The sequence below is a fragment of the Syngnathus acus genome, chromosome 9, assembly GCF_901709675.1.
Source record: "Syngnathus acus chromosome 9, fSynAcu1.2, whole genome shotgun sequence".
NCBI lineage: Eukaryota > Metazoa > Chordata > Actinopteri > Syngnathiformes > Syngnathidae > Syngnathus > Syngnathus acus.
This window is the reverse complement of record NC_051094.1, coordinates 16,321,716-16,338,785: the sequence shown is the minus strand read 5'-3', so window position 1 is coordinate 16,338,785 and position 17,070 is coordinate 16,321,716. Positions and strand designations below refer to the sequence as shown.

Here is a 17,070-nt window from a genome sequence, read left to right as displayed (position 1 = left end):
CAGTGCGCCCTCATGCGTTTTAAAGTGAAAATATCAGGTTAAGTGAGTAAAGTGTGTTAATGATCAAGTATAATATGTTAATATTTTCATATATAAGTCGCTCTTTATTATGGGTCGCACCCCCGGCCAAACTATGAAAAAAACTGCGACTTATAGTCAGGAAAATACGGTATGCCTTCATACACACAAACATGAACAAGGTCTTCTGGATGTAGGCCAATAGTTGCTGAATGTTTCCGAAGACCAGAGAAAGGAGCGATTTAATGTAATAATAAAAGCAAGGAAATACTTACCAAGTTAAATATTTCCTACAGTTAAAAAAAAAAACCGCTGGTTGAGAATCAATGGAAGAAAACGGAAGAAAATGTTTTGCATTCTTTTGCCAAAAACAATCCTTGCATTCCCTTGCAAAAATTTGCATTCTCTTGCAATTGTTGCATTCCCTTGGAATGATTTAGTTTGGGTCACTATAATTGGGCAAAAACTTTATTGTGAGGATTTTTTTTAAGTGAGTGTTTATGTACCTCTGGGTCAGTTTGGCTACTGTTTTCTCTAATGTGTGGATTTTTTTAGACCGTTATATTGTCTTTGCAACAGATTGCTACCTTGAACGAACGAGAAAAACAACACTTGCTACGTGTGCGCACACTTGCAAGCAGTGGCTACTCAGCGAGATACGGCCTTTTGAAAGCACAGACGGTGCCAAATTTATGTAAACTACAAGGAATGATAAAATACAGGCGGCTCCGGCTCAGGTGGTAGAGAGGATCGTCCTGCTATTGAAAGTAATTCGGTTTGAATCCTGTTCAGTCCACGTGATGTGTATTTGTGCCGACGCACGTGTCTTACCACCAGCAGAGTGGCGACAGTAAATTACTGGCAGCAGGGATGCCAGTAATTTCTATTCTACAGTGTATTTCTTTTTTACACTTTACCCATTGTATTGGCTGGTGAGTGTTCTCAGCTTCATATTGAGAATCACTGATGATACATCCAGGTTGCCCCATGAGGTGTATTACAAGTCTTATCAATCTTAACAATCCCATTGACTTCCAGGAAGAGGCTGGATGACAACCCCAAAAGTGCGGTGACAACTGGAAGGACAGTTGACAGCCCGGAAAGATGGCAACTGAGGCAGGGAAGTGTCCCAAGCTGCAGTTCTTTCATGGGAGCACCCAAACAAAGCTAGAAGAACCCTAAAGAGTCATATCCCTGGGGGGCGCCCAAGAGGTGGGGAGAATGAGCACCACAAACTGAGGGATTTTCTGGAAATGACCCTGGCGAATGGACATTTGACTTTGAGTGAAGTCTGTAAATGTGGTATGGTCTGCAAAAACCAGACAGCAAAAACCCACATTAGGAACACATACAGCGACAGTATGAGAGCACAAGAGCTTGGCCACTGTGCAGCCCTCATATACCCACTAGAAACCAGCACCTTGTTTAACAGCAGTGAACCCACCCTAAAGGAAGTTAAAGTGGCCATTGAATATGTCCGAACAGCATCAGCACCAATCCCAAGTGGAGTTCCTAACAAGGTTTTATAGTATATAGTTTATAGTGTCCCTGCCTGTTAAAGTATCTTTGGAAGATCAGTGATCTGGAAAAGAGGGGATACCTCAATAAGGGACTATAGATTCCCAAGGAGGAAATAGCAAGGAACATCAAGCAATTTAGGACAATCTCCTTGCTGAGTGTTGAGTACAAGACCTCCTTTAAGATCATTTCCAATCCTCTCATAGGATTTCTCCTGAAGAACTCCTGAATTGACACTTTGGTGCAGAAGAGAGGAGTACCAGGAGTTCCAGGGTATATTAAACACACTGGTGTGGTAACACAGCTGATCCGTGAGGCGCACGAGAGCAAAGGCAATTTGGCAGTACTGTGGTCGCTTATGGATTCCACACAAACTGATAAAACTGTCCCTGAACAGATACCATGTCCTAGAGAAAGTCCCCAACCTGATTCTCAGCTACTATAACTAGTCTGAGGGACGTCAACGTCAGATTGGCATCGTCTGGAGAAGGGCATAATCACAGGCTGCGCAATCTCTGTGTCCCTGTTTGGATTGGCCACAAACATGCTCGTCAAGTCTGCTGAAGTAGAGTCCAGACACCCTTTGTCCAGATCTGGAACCAGGCAATCCTTACAGAAGCCGCCACGCATCCGCAACGCATCTGTTCCAGTCAGTGTGAATTGGGCATAACGCTTTTGCTTTTTTACATGGTGCACAGTTAAACATTTTAATTTAAGTTGCAAGTTGTTTTGTCAAAAAATAATTTTATGAACCTGGTTTCCACAGATTTCTTGCACTTTGATCAAAACACAAATTGGAGTGATGTATTACAGTACGTCGGATATTTGCGTCCTTCAAATCAGTTGTTTACTGTATGTGTTGCCTTCGATGATGATGTAGAGAGGCCTGGAGCACAGCCAAGTTCTTTCATTCACAGCTGATTAGATCACACTGACCCGGATAACTTAGCGCTCCATGCTAAGCAACACACAGGCTTTTTTATCAGCCTAACCAAATAGGTGCACGGCCCTAAGGATGGGAATGGGCTCTTTGTGTGACATCATATCCTTTGTCGATACAGGTGTGTATTCATAGTCTGGACTATGAGCTGAGTATTTCTTTTTTTTCAAAAACCAGCACAAACAATTCTCTGAACATGGCGGCCGTGGCACAGGCAGTAGAGCGGGTTGTTCGGTGACGAGTACTAATATTACTTTCATTTTGCATATTACTTTTTATCTACCACCCGTAAAAAGGTGGGCAACACCACATTTGATTAAAACATTTCCTTTCGGAACTAAATTTAATTTAATGGAATAATAACAAAGTCATAAATAATTTGAAAAAACCCCAAAAATATCGGTTTATAAACTAACTAAAGGACCCAATAATTATTAGTTAACACAAAGACTAACTGGAAAATAAATATTTTTTTTTATGTAAATATGAAAAAAAGCAAAGCAGTATTTACATAAATATACAAAATGAAGGAGCGTAAGTAAACCCGACACTTACTGAGCAACTGTGGACAAGTCCCTCACAATGTTTTCTAAAGAATAACAAATGGAAATCAGGCATTGATTTATTTTTTTCTTTGGTGCATCAGAATTATTTTGAAAAACAAACTCATAAAACTGTCCTGGACAGAAATGATGCTACTTTAAGTAATTAGTTTTTATTGCACAAGGGGCTCAGTCACTGCAATTGAGCAATATTTGTGACTGTATGGGCTCTGCAGCACACGCAGATGTTTTGCTCTTAGCCATTCTTGTGTCTATTTGTTGCTGTTTGTTTTGGGGATTTATATTATGAGAATACCTATGACCTAGAGCTGATTCAAAGTTTTCTGACACTGGATGGCACATTTTCCTCCAGGAATGATAGTGATCTTGACCGTCTTGAGATTTCTTAGTACCCTGCACAGATTCTGGAAAGTCGCAGTGATTCCTTAGAATATAACACCCTGAAAGCCTCTTTGTTATGCTAATGTATGTCAGTATATTATCTCAGTTCATATCATTCTTTGCGTAGAAAAAACAAAAAAACATGGAAGGGGTGGAGGATTGTATGTCAGGTCAGGTAGATTGGGTTGAAGGAGGCAGTTGCTGCAGCATGTCCTGCAGCTGTGTTTACCATGACAAATCTGTGCTCACCCTGGCGTAGCCAGACTAAACACTTGAGACATTACCTGCAGGGCTTCCTATTTAAGTTCCCGTTTCCTACTACACTTCACATGTGAGTTCAGTAGAAATGTGGTAATGCTTTAGGGTCTTGGTGGCAAGGCTTTGCATAAAAAAACTGTAGTAAATGTCTCCATAACACAGTATCACAAAGTAATGAGGAGGATGTTTGCTTACCGATGTGCACTGACCGGATTGAATTCACTGGAGCAGGTCTTTATGCCCATGTCATGATGGGTACAAATGGAAAAGAGGTCACAGAACTGTGAAATCATTCGTGTCTCTCTTGTTCTATTTTATATATGACAAATATTTTATATAAGGAAGGGAATGTTCTACAGAAATGCAGGTGGCAGTTGTGGAGATGCTTTCAAACTGCAGCACAAGCCTTCAATTCAGCCTTGTGTTTTCTAAGGATGTGGAATGCATAGAGGGAGAAGGCAAGATGAAATTTTCTTTCCTTGCTTCAGATCCCTAAGAACGCTTGTGATGGCAGGATCTTATTATCACAGCAAATTTGCAATGTGCAGAGTGCGGGAGATTAGATGCGCCTTTGCCTTTGAAGTGTATTTCCCAACCATTGTGCAATGGCAAATTCCATCAAGTGTTGGGGCAAGCTCGGGGAAGATGTAGGGGCTATGAATGCTGCCACATTAAAGCTGTCATTTGCGGAATTTGATGAAACGCTCTCAAAATTTTACTGAATAAATAATATGTAGCCTATTTCAGCAGTGTCATTCATACTGGGCTGTAGATTACCCTACACCCATAAATACTTTATACAAACATAGATATAACATATAGATTGGGCTAGATTAGTTGTACGTATACCTAACATAATGTAGTACAACAGTAACATTGGAGCTGTGAGACAATGTGTTATTTAATCATCCATCATAAATAGCTTCTGGCTGCAGAAGAATAAAAAGTTTTCTTGAGAAATCGTATCGTGCCACATAAAGGATGCATATGGTTTTATATGGAGTTGGCCAAGATTGCTAAAGTACCGTATTTTTCGGACTAAATGTTGCTTGGAATATAGGTCGCATTAGCCATAAAATGCACAATAACGTGAAAAAAACATAGATAAGTTGCTCCGGAGTATAAATCGCATTTTGGGGGAAATTTATTCGACAAAATCCAACACCAAGAACAGACATGAACGAGCAACAACAGGCTAAACGATAGGTATGCTAACGTGACATAAACACAAACGAAGAGCTGAGAATGGGCCTGACGTAACATTCAGAGTTATTCAAATAACTATTACATAAATAACACGTTTATAAAACAGTCTGTTCATTAAATCCATCGATCGTCCTTTATGTCAACAATGCCGGCCGGGTACGTGCCGCTGACGGCGGTTGCACTTCAAAATATTCCACAGGCCCATATAACGATATATACTAAATTATATATCACATACCGTTTTTTTCCATGTATAATGCGCCCCCATGTATAATACGCACCCTAAAAATGGCATGTTGATGCTGGAAAAAAGCCTGTACCCATGTATAATACGCACCCAAATTTTGACTCCTACTTAAGTCCGTAAACGTAAAATTATTTCAGAAAAAAGATCATCTTTGGGAACAACCGGATGTTATTCTGCCGGTCAGTATCACTGCGCATGCGCTAGCAAACTCAATAGCGAAGAAATGTTTCCGATTTGTGTAGGGTACATTGTGACAGCAAACGAGCAGGTGATCGAGCAAGCGTCTGATACGAGAGCATTGTGCTCGTATGGAGCGTGTTTGAAGTGAACAGCAGAGAAGAAAGCGCATCTGTAATGGCGGCCTCCGTATGATATCCGGATTAAAAAAAAAAAAAAATGTACCCATGTATAATGCGCACCCCAGATTTTAGGACAATAAATTAGTTAAATTTTGCGCATTATACATGGAAAAAAACGGTAACTATTATATAAGCAATAATATTATCAAACCATCTGTGTCACTCCAAATCATTAAATCCATCGATTGTCCTTTATGTCAACAGACGGGTGCGCGCCGCTGACGGCGCTTGCACTTCAAAATATTCCACAGGCCCATATAACGATATATAAATTATATATCAAATAACTATTATATAAGCAATAATATTATCAAACCATCTGTGTCACTCCAAATCATTAAATCCATCGATCAAATTCCTCGTCCTTTGTCAACAACGCCGTGCATGCGCCCTGACGTCACCCTCGTCGTTATTCCACAGATCTAGTATATAACTATAATGTAGCGTTAACAAAGTACAAGAGAAGACGTGGGTTTGGTAAACGGCTCTTTATTTAACAAAACAAGAGTTCAACGAGCCAACAACTACTGAACTGTAATGTTAAAAACATATACAAGTTGCTACACGAAATAAAATATATCAAATAACTATAACATAAATAGTTCACCGCCCCACGGCCCCACGACCCCACGGCGTCGACTTCCAGGCGTGTGGCGGCGTGGACTTCCATCCCCGGAGGTGGCACTTCCAGCCACGGAGGTGGAAGAGAGCTCCATAGAATAGCACCGGGCGTGCGTAAAAGCCATGTCCGAGCCCCATCCACCGTCCACGGACAGCCACCCGGCCGAGTGCCGGCGCCTGACTTCCATCCACCGAGGTGAAAGAGAGCTTCGTAGAGTAGGACCGGGCGTGCGTAAAAGCCATGTCCGAGCCCCATCCACCGTCCCCGGACAGCCACCCGGCCGAGCGCCGGCCCCCGACTTCCATCCACGGAGGTGAACGAGAGCTAGGTAGAGTAGGACCGGGCGTGCGTAAAAGCCATAATAGTTTTTCAAACCTTCTGTGTCACTCCAAATCATTAAATCCTTCAAACGCTTCGTCCTCCGTGTCACTTACAAACAAAGCCGCTAATGATGCCGGTAGTACGTGGGGCCCTTCGTCATCTTCGTCGTCCCGTGATCGAATCTTTGTCCTTTATCTAAACAACCGCTGCGCCGCACCGCGCCGCGCCGCGCTGCTGACGTCACTTCAAATTCAAATTCCAGTAATCCCTTGCGACATCGCGGTTCGTTTATCGCGGTTTCATTTTTTTTATTTTTTTTTATTTTGAAAATTTGTGAAAAAATTCACATATAAGTCGCTCCTCAGTATAAGTCGCCCCACCCACCCAAACTATGAAAAAAAACGTATAGTCCGAAAAATACGGTAATGTTTGCTACATATTTGATACAAAGCTTTACAGGGTTACCCATGAACCATTTTACATGGTAAGCCAACTGTGTGGCATGTAAAAAAATTGCCTCAGCCAATTACAGGACTCATATTGCAGGGCAAAACGTAATTGTCGAATGATTGATTGTCATTGATTTTAGCAATTTGATATCCCCCAAAACATTGCTTAGCAATGGATGATGCTTTGTACCCGGAAAACATAATTTTGCGAAAAATCACGTGATACAAAGTGTCGCATTTGATTGGCTATTAAATCTGTTCACCTGCGATTCAAATTGGAAGATCCAAGATGGCGGCGCCCCAGTTGGCCGCGGCCGCTACGCGTCTCAGCAATCGACGAGGATATTCACAAAATATGTCGCCTAGGACACTACAAACAACACAAAGTTTAGTTTATCCATCCAGTAGAGTAGTGTACGATCGCCAGCGCCTGCTGGAGGTACGGTCATCGAGTGTTTTCGGACTCGTAGCCACAACTACCCGAGTCTGTTTGCGTAGCCTCGGAGTGCTTAGGGCGCTAGCCCCAGGAGCTCACGACGCAGCGGGCTCGCCGGGCAGCACACGCCGGAGGAGGAGTAAGCGTAGGCGGTGTGACCGGCGGCGAAAGCGCGGCTGTCGAGGTGGGCTAACGGCTAAGCTGAGAGCTAACCCCTACAAACCGCCGCTTCCATCCATCTTCCTCTCCAACGTCCGCTCACTGGATAATAAAATGGACCATCTAAAACTGGAACTCTCTTCAAAGAGGGAAGTTAGAAACTGCTGCGCTCTCATCCTGACGGAGACATGGCTGAACTCATCAATGCCGGACAACGCCGTTAGCCTGGAGGGGCTCGCTACATTCCGCGCCGACAGAAACAGCGAGCTAAGCGGTAAATCCCGAGGAGGTGGGCTGTGTGTCTACATCAACAACAACTGGTGCAAAAATGCTAGATCTGTCGCCAGCTTCTGCTCTTCGGACATCGAGCTTTTGACTGTTAACTGCAGACCCTTCTACCTGCCCAGAGAGTTTACTGTTGTTAGCATCACGGCTGTGTACGTGCCTCCTAGCGCTAACACTAAAGAGGCCATGAGGGTTCTCTATCGGACAATCAGTGAGCTGCAATCCACGCACACAGAGGGGGTTTTCATCATTGCTGGGGTCTTCAACCAGGCTAGCATGAAGACTATTCTCCCTCATTTTTACCAACACGTGGATTTTCCAACTCGGGGAGAGAACACTCTGGACTTGGTTTACACAAATATAAAGGATGCATTCAGAGCAGCCCCCCGCCCCCACCTCGGCTCTTCAGACCACCTATCTGTTATGCTAACCCCTGCATACAGGCCCCTGCTGATCAGAGCAAAACCCACAGTGAAGCAGGTGAGGGTGTGGTCTGAGGGGGCCATGGAGGCACTCCAGGACTGCTTTGAGTGCTCTGACTGGGACATGTTCAAATCAGCAGCAACATATGACAATCAGATCAACATTGATGAGTACGCCATGACTGTGTCAGCCTACATCAACAAATGCTCCGAGGACGTCAGCACCACTAAGAACATCATCACCCGAGCCAACCAACGACCCTGGATGACTGAGGATGTACGTCATATGCTACGAGCACGGAACTCAGCCTTCAAGTCTGGCGACAAGGAGGCACTGAGGACAGCGAGAGCCAACTTGAACCGTGCCATCAGGCTAGCGAAGCGAAGCCACAGTCGGAAAATTCAGGATTCTTTCCACGACGCCAATAACACCAGGAGTATGTGGCAAGGCATACGGGCGATCACGGACTACAACTCACCCTCCCCCCCGGTGGGTGAGGTTGATGCTGACTTCCTAAATGGTCTAAATAACTTCTTTGGGCGTTTTGAGGCACTAAACAGCACTCCGGCAGTTAAAACTGTTCCCCACCAGGAAGAGGAGGTCCTCTGCCTTGACTCAGCCGACGTGTGGAAGACTCTGAGAAGAGTCAACCCACGTAAGGCCCCAGGCCCCGACAACATACCTGGGCGGGTGTTCAAGGAATGTGCAGGCCAGCTGGCTGGTGTCATCACAGACATTTTTAACATCTCGCTGGACCAAGCCAAAGTGCCAGTGTGCTTCAAGGCTGCCTCCATCATTCCGGTGCCGAAGAAACCTCAAATCACCTCATGGAATGACTACAGACCTGTGGCACTGACTCCCATCATGATGAAGTGCTTCGAAAGGCTGCTCAAAGATCACATCGTCTACAGACTCCCCCCAACATTCGATCCGTTCCAGTTTGCCTACCGGCAGAACCGCTCCACTGAGGATGCCATCTCCTCCGTTCTTCACCTGAGCCTGGCTCACCTGGAGGAGAGGAACACCCACGTGCGGTTGCTGTTCCTGGACTTCAGCTCAGCGTTTAACACCATCATTCCACAACATCTGGTGGAAAAACTGGAACACCTGGGCTTCAGCACCCCCCTTCGGAACTGGCTGCTAGACTTCCTCACCAACAGACCTCAGTCAGTCCGGGTCGGACAGAACACCTCAGATGTCATCACCCTCAGCACAGGCTCCCCTCAGGGCTGCGTCCTGAGCCCCCTGCTGTTCACCCTGATGACACACGACTGCGCCCCCAGGTTCACCACCAATCACATCGTGAAGTTTGCAGACGACACAACGGTGGTGGGCCTCATCAGGGACAACAACGACCTGGACTACAGAGAGGAGGTGGAGCAGTTGGTGGGCTGGTGCAGAGAAAATAGCCTGATCCTGAATGTGGAGAAGACGAAGGAGATCATCGTCGACTTCAGGAAGAACCAGCCTCACCATGCTCCACTGATCATCAACAGCTCAGCTGTGGAGGTGGTCAGCAGCACTAAATTCCTGGGAGTCCACATCACAGACGACCTCACCTGGACTGTGAACACCACAACACTGGTCAAGAGGGCACAGAAGCGCTTGTACTTCCTGCGGAGGATGAGGAGAGCCCACCTGCCCCCACCCATCATGAGGACGTTCTACCGAAGCACCATAGAGAGCATTCTGACAAGCTGTCTCTCGGTGTGGTGTGGAGGTTGCAGCGCCTCCGATTGGAAGAACCTGAGGAGAGTGGTGAGGACAGCAGAGAGGATCATCGGTGCTCCTCTTCCCTCCATTCAGGACTTGTCATCCCAGCGCTGCGTGTCCCGAGCCCGAAATATTATCAGTGACCCATCACACCCCCACCATGGACTGTTCTCCCTGCTGCCCTCTGGGAAGAGGTTTCGCAGCATCCGCTGCAGGTCCACCAGGTTCTGCAATAGTTTTTTCCCTGCTGTCGTCAGACTGTTGAACATTCAAACGTAGCATTCCTCTGCACACTTGTAAATACTGCTTTTGTCTCCTGCACTGTTCACATACTTTATCTCTGCTGCACTTTGTACTTTATAATTATCTTATTTCATATTTTTATATAGAATGTCACTTTTTTTAACCAGCCGAAATACCTCTACATTGCTGAAAGCCGTATGCAACGAAATTTCGTTTTGTACACACCTAGTGTTGACAAAATGACAATAAAGTTCTGTCTAAGTCTAAGTCTCTAGTCTAAATTTTGTATCAACAAAGCTATTTCCCGATAGTGGGCCAGTTTTGTAGTTGCAAAAACCCACACACTGCTCTGTTCAGTGGCACTGCTCAGTCACATTGCTTGGTATGTAGTGAGCCTAATTGTAATATGAAATATTTCCTCTCCAGGCCTCATCGGTGCCCTCAACCTGGCCTAATTTTCAACGGTTGCCCTTAAATCCATCCATCCATTTTCTGTACCGCTTTGTCCCCATGGGGGTCGCGGGCGTGCTGGAGCCTATCCCAGAAGTCATCAGGCAGTAGGCGGGGCACACCCTGAACCGGTTGCCAGCCAATCGCAGGGCACACAGGGATGAACAACCATCCGCACTGGCACTCACACCTAGGGGTAATTTGGAGTGCTCATTTGGCCTACCAAGCATGTTTTTGGGATGTGGGAGGAAACCGGACTGCCCGGAGAAAACCCACGCGGGCACGGGGAGAACATGCAAACTCCACACAGGGTGGGTCGGAGGTGGAATTGAACCTGCACCCTCCAAAGTGTGAACCTTAAAATGCCACCAAATCCCTTCTCTTTCGGCACTGTTCAAAGTTGTTGTCTGGGACGCACGGTCATATTGATATGTTTGTTTTGTCTGCATTTGACTAGTCGGATTTTACTTCCATGACCCCGACTGATATCTACTCTGGTTTTTAACTTAGTAGAGTAGGACCATACTCTCTCTGTTCAAAAAATAATCTCGCTAATACAAAATTGGTTGAAAACAAATAGTGAGGGCAACTTGGTTGTGTCTCTGGTTTTTGATCATTCAGCTGTCACGCTATCTTCTTTAGCAACTTGACCTTCACTTGGCTTGTTGGCTACTTAAGAGTCCGGCATCCAGACATCACTCGTGTTTCTCCCATAAGGGTGAATAGGAACATACTCTGTAACCTCATTGCTCCCAGTCTCCCATTTTAGAGTTCCTCAAGGACAGGAGAGCCTCGGGCTGTGAGGATATTGAGGGGGATCTCACTGAGGAGTGACAGCCCTAGCTTGTGCCTCAGATCCGGTTACAGCGTTAGACCACATACAAGCAGTGTGGAGTTTCTGGAGGTGTCTCAACATGCCAACATGCTTGTTTCTGCAGTTGTTCTATTTTGTCCTTTTTCATCTTTTGAGTCAAACAAAATAGCCTGCACGAATGTGGTGTTATTCATAGACTCAAAGCTTTTTCTCGGCCAGAAATGTCAACACAACTTTTGCGAAACGTTAAATGTATTGTATCTACCGTTCCTTTTAAAGCAATTGAAATTTAAACACCCAAGTGTTATCCTTAAGCATAGGTATCTTTTTTTTTATATAATTGTAGAAACGAACTTCCCAGATATTAAAGATCAGAAATTCCCCTCAGCAATCGTTTTAGTTTGATCTCATAATGTAAGCTTGCAAGGTTATTTTTTCTATGAGCTTTACCCAAAATGACAACTAGACTATACATAGCCAGATGTATTTTATTTATATGAAATAGTAGGTCAAATAGATCAGTTGTTGCAACGCAAATGGGTTTACCGATGAAACTGTAAAACTCGCTTCATTTCTGTAGGGTACACCAAAAGCCTTGAACTTGAAGCTTACCGTGATAATGAGAGTGAAGTAAGTTGTTTTTAATCTTATGACATTCACACATGAATGGCGATGAATATCTGTGGAAGGAAATAACCTCCAAGAGTTTGTTCAACATATGCTTTGACAGGGCTGCGAGGTAACAGAGCAAACGTACAACTATTCACTTGAAAAACAACCACTCAGTTTCTTGTGCCAATTCTTACTCGTGATAGTGACAGCTAGCCTTAATCTGTTTCCACCATAATCTGCTGGTTTGCACCGTTATTGGGTGAATTACTTTCTTTAATTTTGAGTTTATGGTGCTACTGTTGCCCTGCATTTAAGATTACTACTAATCTTATTAAAAAATCCACTGCTGTGGGGATCTATATCCTATTAAGACTGTAACCATTTGAGCTATATTTATTTTTGTCAGTCTATCCCTAGCCAAGTATTTTATTATGTCCACCCACCAATCTAAAAACTGTACACTAAATGTACATTAACAGTAAGTGCACATTCATTTTACAAACTGATCACTTTCCTTAGAACAGTGGTTCTTAACCTTGTTGGATGTACCGAACCCCACCAGTTTCAAATGCGCATTCACCGAACCCCTCTTTAGTGAAAGATAAAAGTCATTTTTTCAAATTCAAGACATCAATGTTTTTTTGCTGGTGCACAAAATGAGCTGTGCATGAACATCACCTTGTTTAAAGAACAACACCAACACAATGCATGAACTCACAACAAATTACACACTGTGACTTCTGCTGTTGCTTTTGCAAGACCAGTTCAGATAAGCGTCATCACAAATTTACACGATGAATCAGGTGTGTTCGGACCTCCACAGTGGAGGCTCTGCCGAACCCCTGAGACCGACTCACCGAACCCCTAGGGTTCGATCGAACCCAGGTTAAGAACCACTGCCTTAGAATATATAACTTTCTGTGACCCATTTGTGGCATACATGTTTTCGTTTTGTTTTTGAAGAATGTTATTTTGGTCTTACCGCTGCCACATTTTCTGGAGTTCTGGCGGTGCGAGGTCGGCCGGTTGATTTTCATTTCAGTGCTGATCCACTGGCTCTGAAGTTAGTAACCCATAACAAGATCGTGTTTCGAGCAGGTACGGGATCATGTCTACCAAGTCTGAAGCGCAAATGGAACGCTCGTTTGTTGCAATTACAGATCCGTTCTTGATAAACGTTTCTACAATGAAAGCGCGATGCGGTCCAATTCATGTTAGCAACTGAAACGAAACTAAATAACATTATTCGAAAACGAAATGAAAATGAAAATGAAATGAAACGAAACAAAACAAAACAAAACAAAACAAAACAAAACAAACAAAACAAAACAAAACAAAACAAAACAAAACAAAACAAAACAAAATGGCATTATACGTGTATGTACTTTTCGACAATAAAAACTTTTTTGTTTATTTAATTTATTTGCATTTTATTAAACCTACAAATGTGTCAGATCATTTTGCCGGACCCTGTATAAATCGGCAGCGGTCATATAGAAATACATTTACATTTACATTACATTTACGACTTAAAAAAACACAGGTTTTGTTTCCTACCAAAAGCCATGCTCATAATTCGTGCAAAGGCTCATGGGGGCTCGGAATTGTGTGGATTTTGTCTAAAATGCACCATCACATAACATTGTTACTTATCCATTAATTGATTGGAGTATCGCCTCAGTGAGTTGTTTGAAATGTGAATGGGTTCAGCTGTTATTTCTCCACCAATTTTACTGAAACCCAGTGTGAAATATGATTCTCACAGCTGGCTTGGAAACACTGTGATGTACTCCCAGTGGAACTAAAGAAGGTGGCTTGTCGACAGGGAAACCTGCGCTTCTGGCCTGGATTAGTCGGGGTATATATTTTTTCAAAATTTGATGTAGTGGACCTTCAGATCCTCTCGTCAGAGATCGCCACATCGACTCTCATGATTTGTTTGGCAGGTTTTTTTTTTTTATACCCTCCGTGACATAGTCCTCCAACTTATTCCTGCTCGTAGTTGGCAGTAAAGAACACCAGTGCAAGGTTGTGGAGGGAGTGGCTGGAAATGAAACCTGCGGAGTCTGCATAAAGGGCAGCAACATTGTACTGGCACTACCAGTGTCTCAAATAAACTGATTAGCACTGGTTAGCACGTCTGCCTCACAGTTCAGAGGGTGTGGGTTCGATTCCACCTCCGGCCCTCCCTGTGTGGAGTTTTCATGTTCTCCCTGTGCCTGCGTGGGTTTTCTCCGGACACTCCGGTTTCCTCCACATGAATGGTAGGCTAATTGAGCACTCCAAATTGCCCGTAGGTGTGAGTGCGGATGGTTGTTTGTCTCTGTGTGCCCTGTGATTGGCTGGCAACCGGTTCAGGGTGTCTCCCGCCTACTGCCTAATGACTGCTGGGATAGGCTCCAGCACGCCCGTGACCCCTGTGGGAACAAGCGGTACAAAAAACGGATGGATGGATGGATGGATGGATGGATGGATGGATGGATGGATGGATGGATGGATGGATGGATAGATCGATAGATGATAGATAGTTTTCTATGGGATGTTCTATATGCTATAGGTGTTGGCAATGACATTGTTATCTTACCGATCAATGTGATCTCCATGATTTTATCTACAGCAAACATCTCATGTTTCAAATGTAAGCATTCCTGTGTCCTTCTGCAGTCGGCTGTGTGGACATTCACTGGTGTCCTCAGATTAATTAATGTGATGCTTTGATAAGAGATAATGGCTCCAGTAAGGTATAATTCATATGCCCTAGATAGCTTAGAGATTCTATGGCTTCTACAAAGTGCAGCACTACCTTCTTGAGCGTCTGCCACTTTCAAGTGCCTCCTGTCTTGCTGAAAAGGGCCCATTCATTATTTAAATATCTCCATTATTTATCTACCACACACAATGCAGCTTCTGTTACTCTTTTCTCATCTAGTGTAAATTAATATTACAGTACTACAGTACGTTGCTACTTGCATTGCTCGTAGAACAGAGACGGTAAGGAAGTGGAAGGGGAGAGCATCAGATTAGTTCAGTGGTGGATATTTCTTCAGTCATCCTTGATGATTTGATACTGGGTGACATATTGAGTCTAATTTGTAGCCTAAAGAACCAAACAGCTGTGTCCTATTTTGTTTAGCTGTATATTCGGGTGATCTGCTTCATAAGGTTGCCTTGCTCTTGGCGCTCAGTGTGAGGATGTCAAGAGCATTTTGTTAAGATTCTGATGAGGAGGACAGTGGTTTGGTAACCTTTTAGATAAGACTGGTAAGTCATTCAGTATTGCTAAGCACATCTTGGACAGCATTTGCTCTATGACTCAGTTGTTGTATTACAAAATGCTGTAGATCCATTGGATTCTTCTGAGAAAATGTTTTAATTTTGTTTTTAAAATTGTATGTGGACCTGAAAGAATTAAACAAATATACTGTTAAAAGACTACATTTGCTCAATTTAACAAGATAATTGTTAGATAAAATGTTTTTTTTTTGCGGTGTGGTGTGTCAGTGGGAGCCAAATTTGAAATTTGGTATGGATGCACTCAGCTGTCTAACAGTCAGGCGATATGGGTTTTACTCCGTTAGACCGTATGGGGTTTGCGTGTTCTCCTGACTCCATGTATCCTGTGGTTGATTCAGGTTCATTCCAGGGTATACTACCTAGAGATGCACCGATCCGACTTTTTCAGTTTCGATACCGATACCGATGCCGTGAGTTTGCGTATCGGTCGATACCCGATACCGATCCGATATTATGGTTGACTTAACAAGCTACATACCTCTACATGTGGAACAGAAAAGACTAAAGGCAATGGCATCAGGCATGACTACACAGTTCATTCCTAAGACAAAATGTAACAAGATAAAGCAGATTAATGCAATGAACTATTTATTTGCAACAAAAATTGTGCAACAGCAGCAATAAAGTGTATTAGCATTTAAATTCAAGTAAATTAGGATACAAACTTCTTAAAAAAAAAATACAAATGTTGCAGCTGAAACTGCACTGGGCAAATATAGAAAAGGGTGATCAAGCACACAGTAACCAAATATTAAAATAAATAGTAAACATGTAAACATTAGGTGCCGTTCCACATCACTCATGACCTGTTGAAATGCTCATTTAAGCAGCAATGAGAAGTGCTCCCTGAAAACAAGCTCCGCTTAGTACTAGTACTATAACTGGCAGTACTACCACCACCCCTGGCAACATTAGCTTTGCAGACATTACAAACTGCCGTCGAGCTAGTTGGCGTGTTCAGTTTAAAGTACCTCCACACAGCTGACTCTTTCGTTCGCTCCATGTTTGCGTTTGTTTAGAAAACTCTCGTGGCATGCGGCACACGTGCTGCTGACGTATGACGTAGCCCGCGTCCCGCGGCACACGTGCTGCTGACGTATGACGTAGCCCGCGTCCCAATAGATTAAGGAAAGGATCGGCTCACAGATCGGCTGCATTTTCCGATACCCGATCCATCAATTTTGTTGATATCGGGGCCGATATCCGATCCAGATATCGGATCGGTGCATCTCTAATACTACCCATCTCTCACCCAGAGGCCTCACTCGTAACTCGCCATCTGAATGAGGGCATTTTACAAAATGAATGATTGAGTGGATGTGATTATATTAAAGATATATATATTTTATCCGGGGCGCGCATGTAACATATTTTGTGTGGTTCTAAAATGACCACCAGACGTTGTTTGGTGCTCCGTTTCTCCCGACCCACAGACCTGATGGGTGAACTTCAAGAATTACGGCACATCTGAGCAAGTAAATGGATTGTTCATTATGTCTCCAGTACTAATAGCCTTTTTGTTTTCTTTTGTTCAGACAAATTATGTAGGTCTTACCTTAAAACTTTTTTCCGACAGTTTCAGCGCCAACTTCCGCCACAAAAAGGCTACATCTGAGCAAGGTTTATTATAAATAGATTGCCTCAATATGTAATATAATGTGGCTGTATAAACTGTTTTTTTTTTTTTTTTTTTTTTTTAGTTTTTCCTTCATTTGTTTTTGTAACTACTACAAAATACAGTATACCAGGACTACACAAT

General features: G+C 43.6%; 1 protein-coding gene and 1 long non-coding RNA gene across 2 annotated transcripts in view; one reads left to right on the top strand and one right to left on the bottom strand.

Annotated features, from left to right (window-relative positions):
- Nucleotides 1-17,070, top strand: part of LOC119127518 (nuclear receptor subfamily 6 group A member 1-A) — a 111,349-nt gene that overhangs the window by 38,143 nt on the left and 56,136 nt on the right. The gene's annotated exons all lie outside the window — the stretch shown is intronic.
- On the bottom strand, nt 2,006-15,826 carry LOC119127594. The gene is made up of 4 exons (XR_005098878.1): nt 15,671-15,826; nt 10,845-10,848; nt 5,974-5,977; nt 2,006-2,017 (listed from the first exon to the last, which is right to left on the bottom strand). It is a non-coding gene; the product is annotated as an uncharacterized LOC119127594 (long non-coding RNA).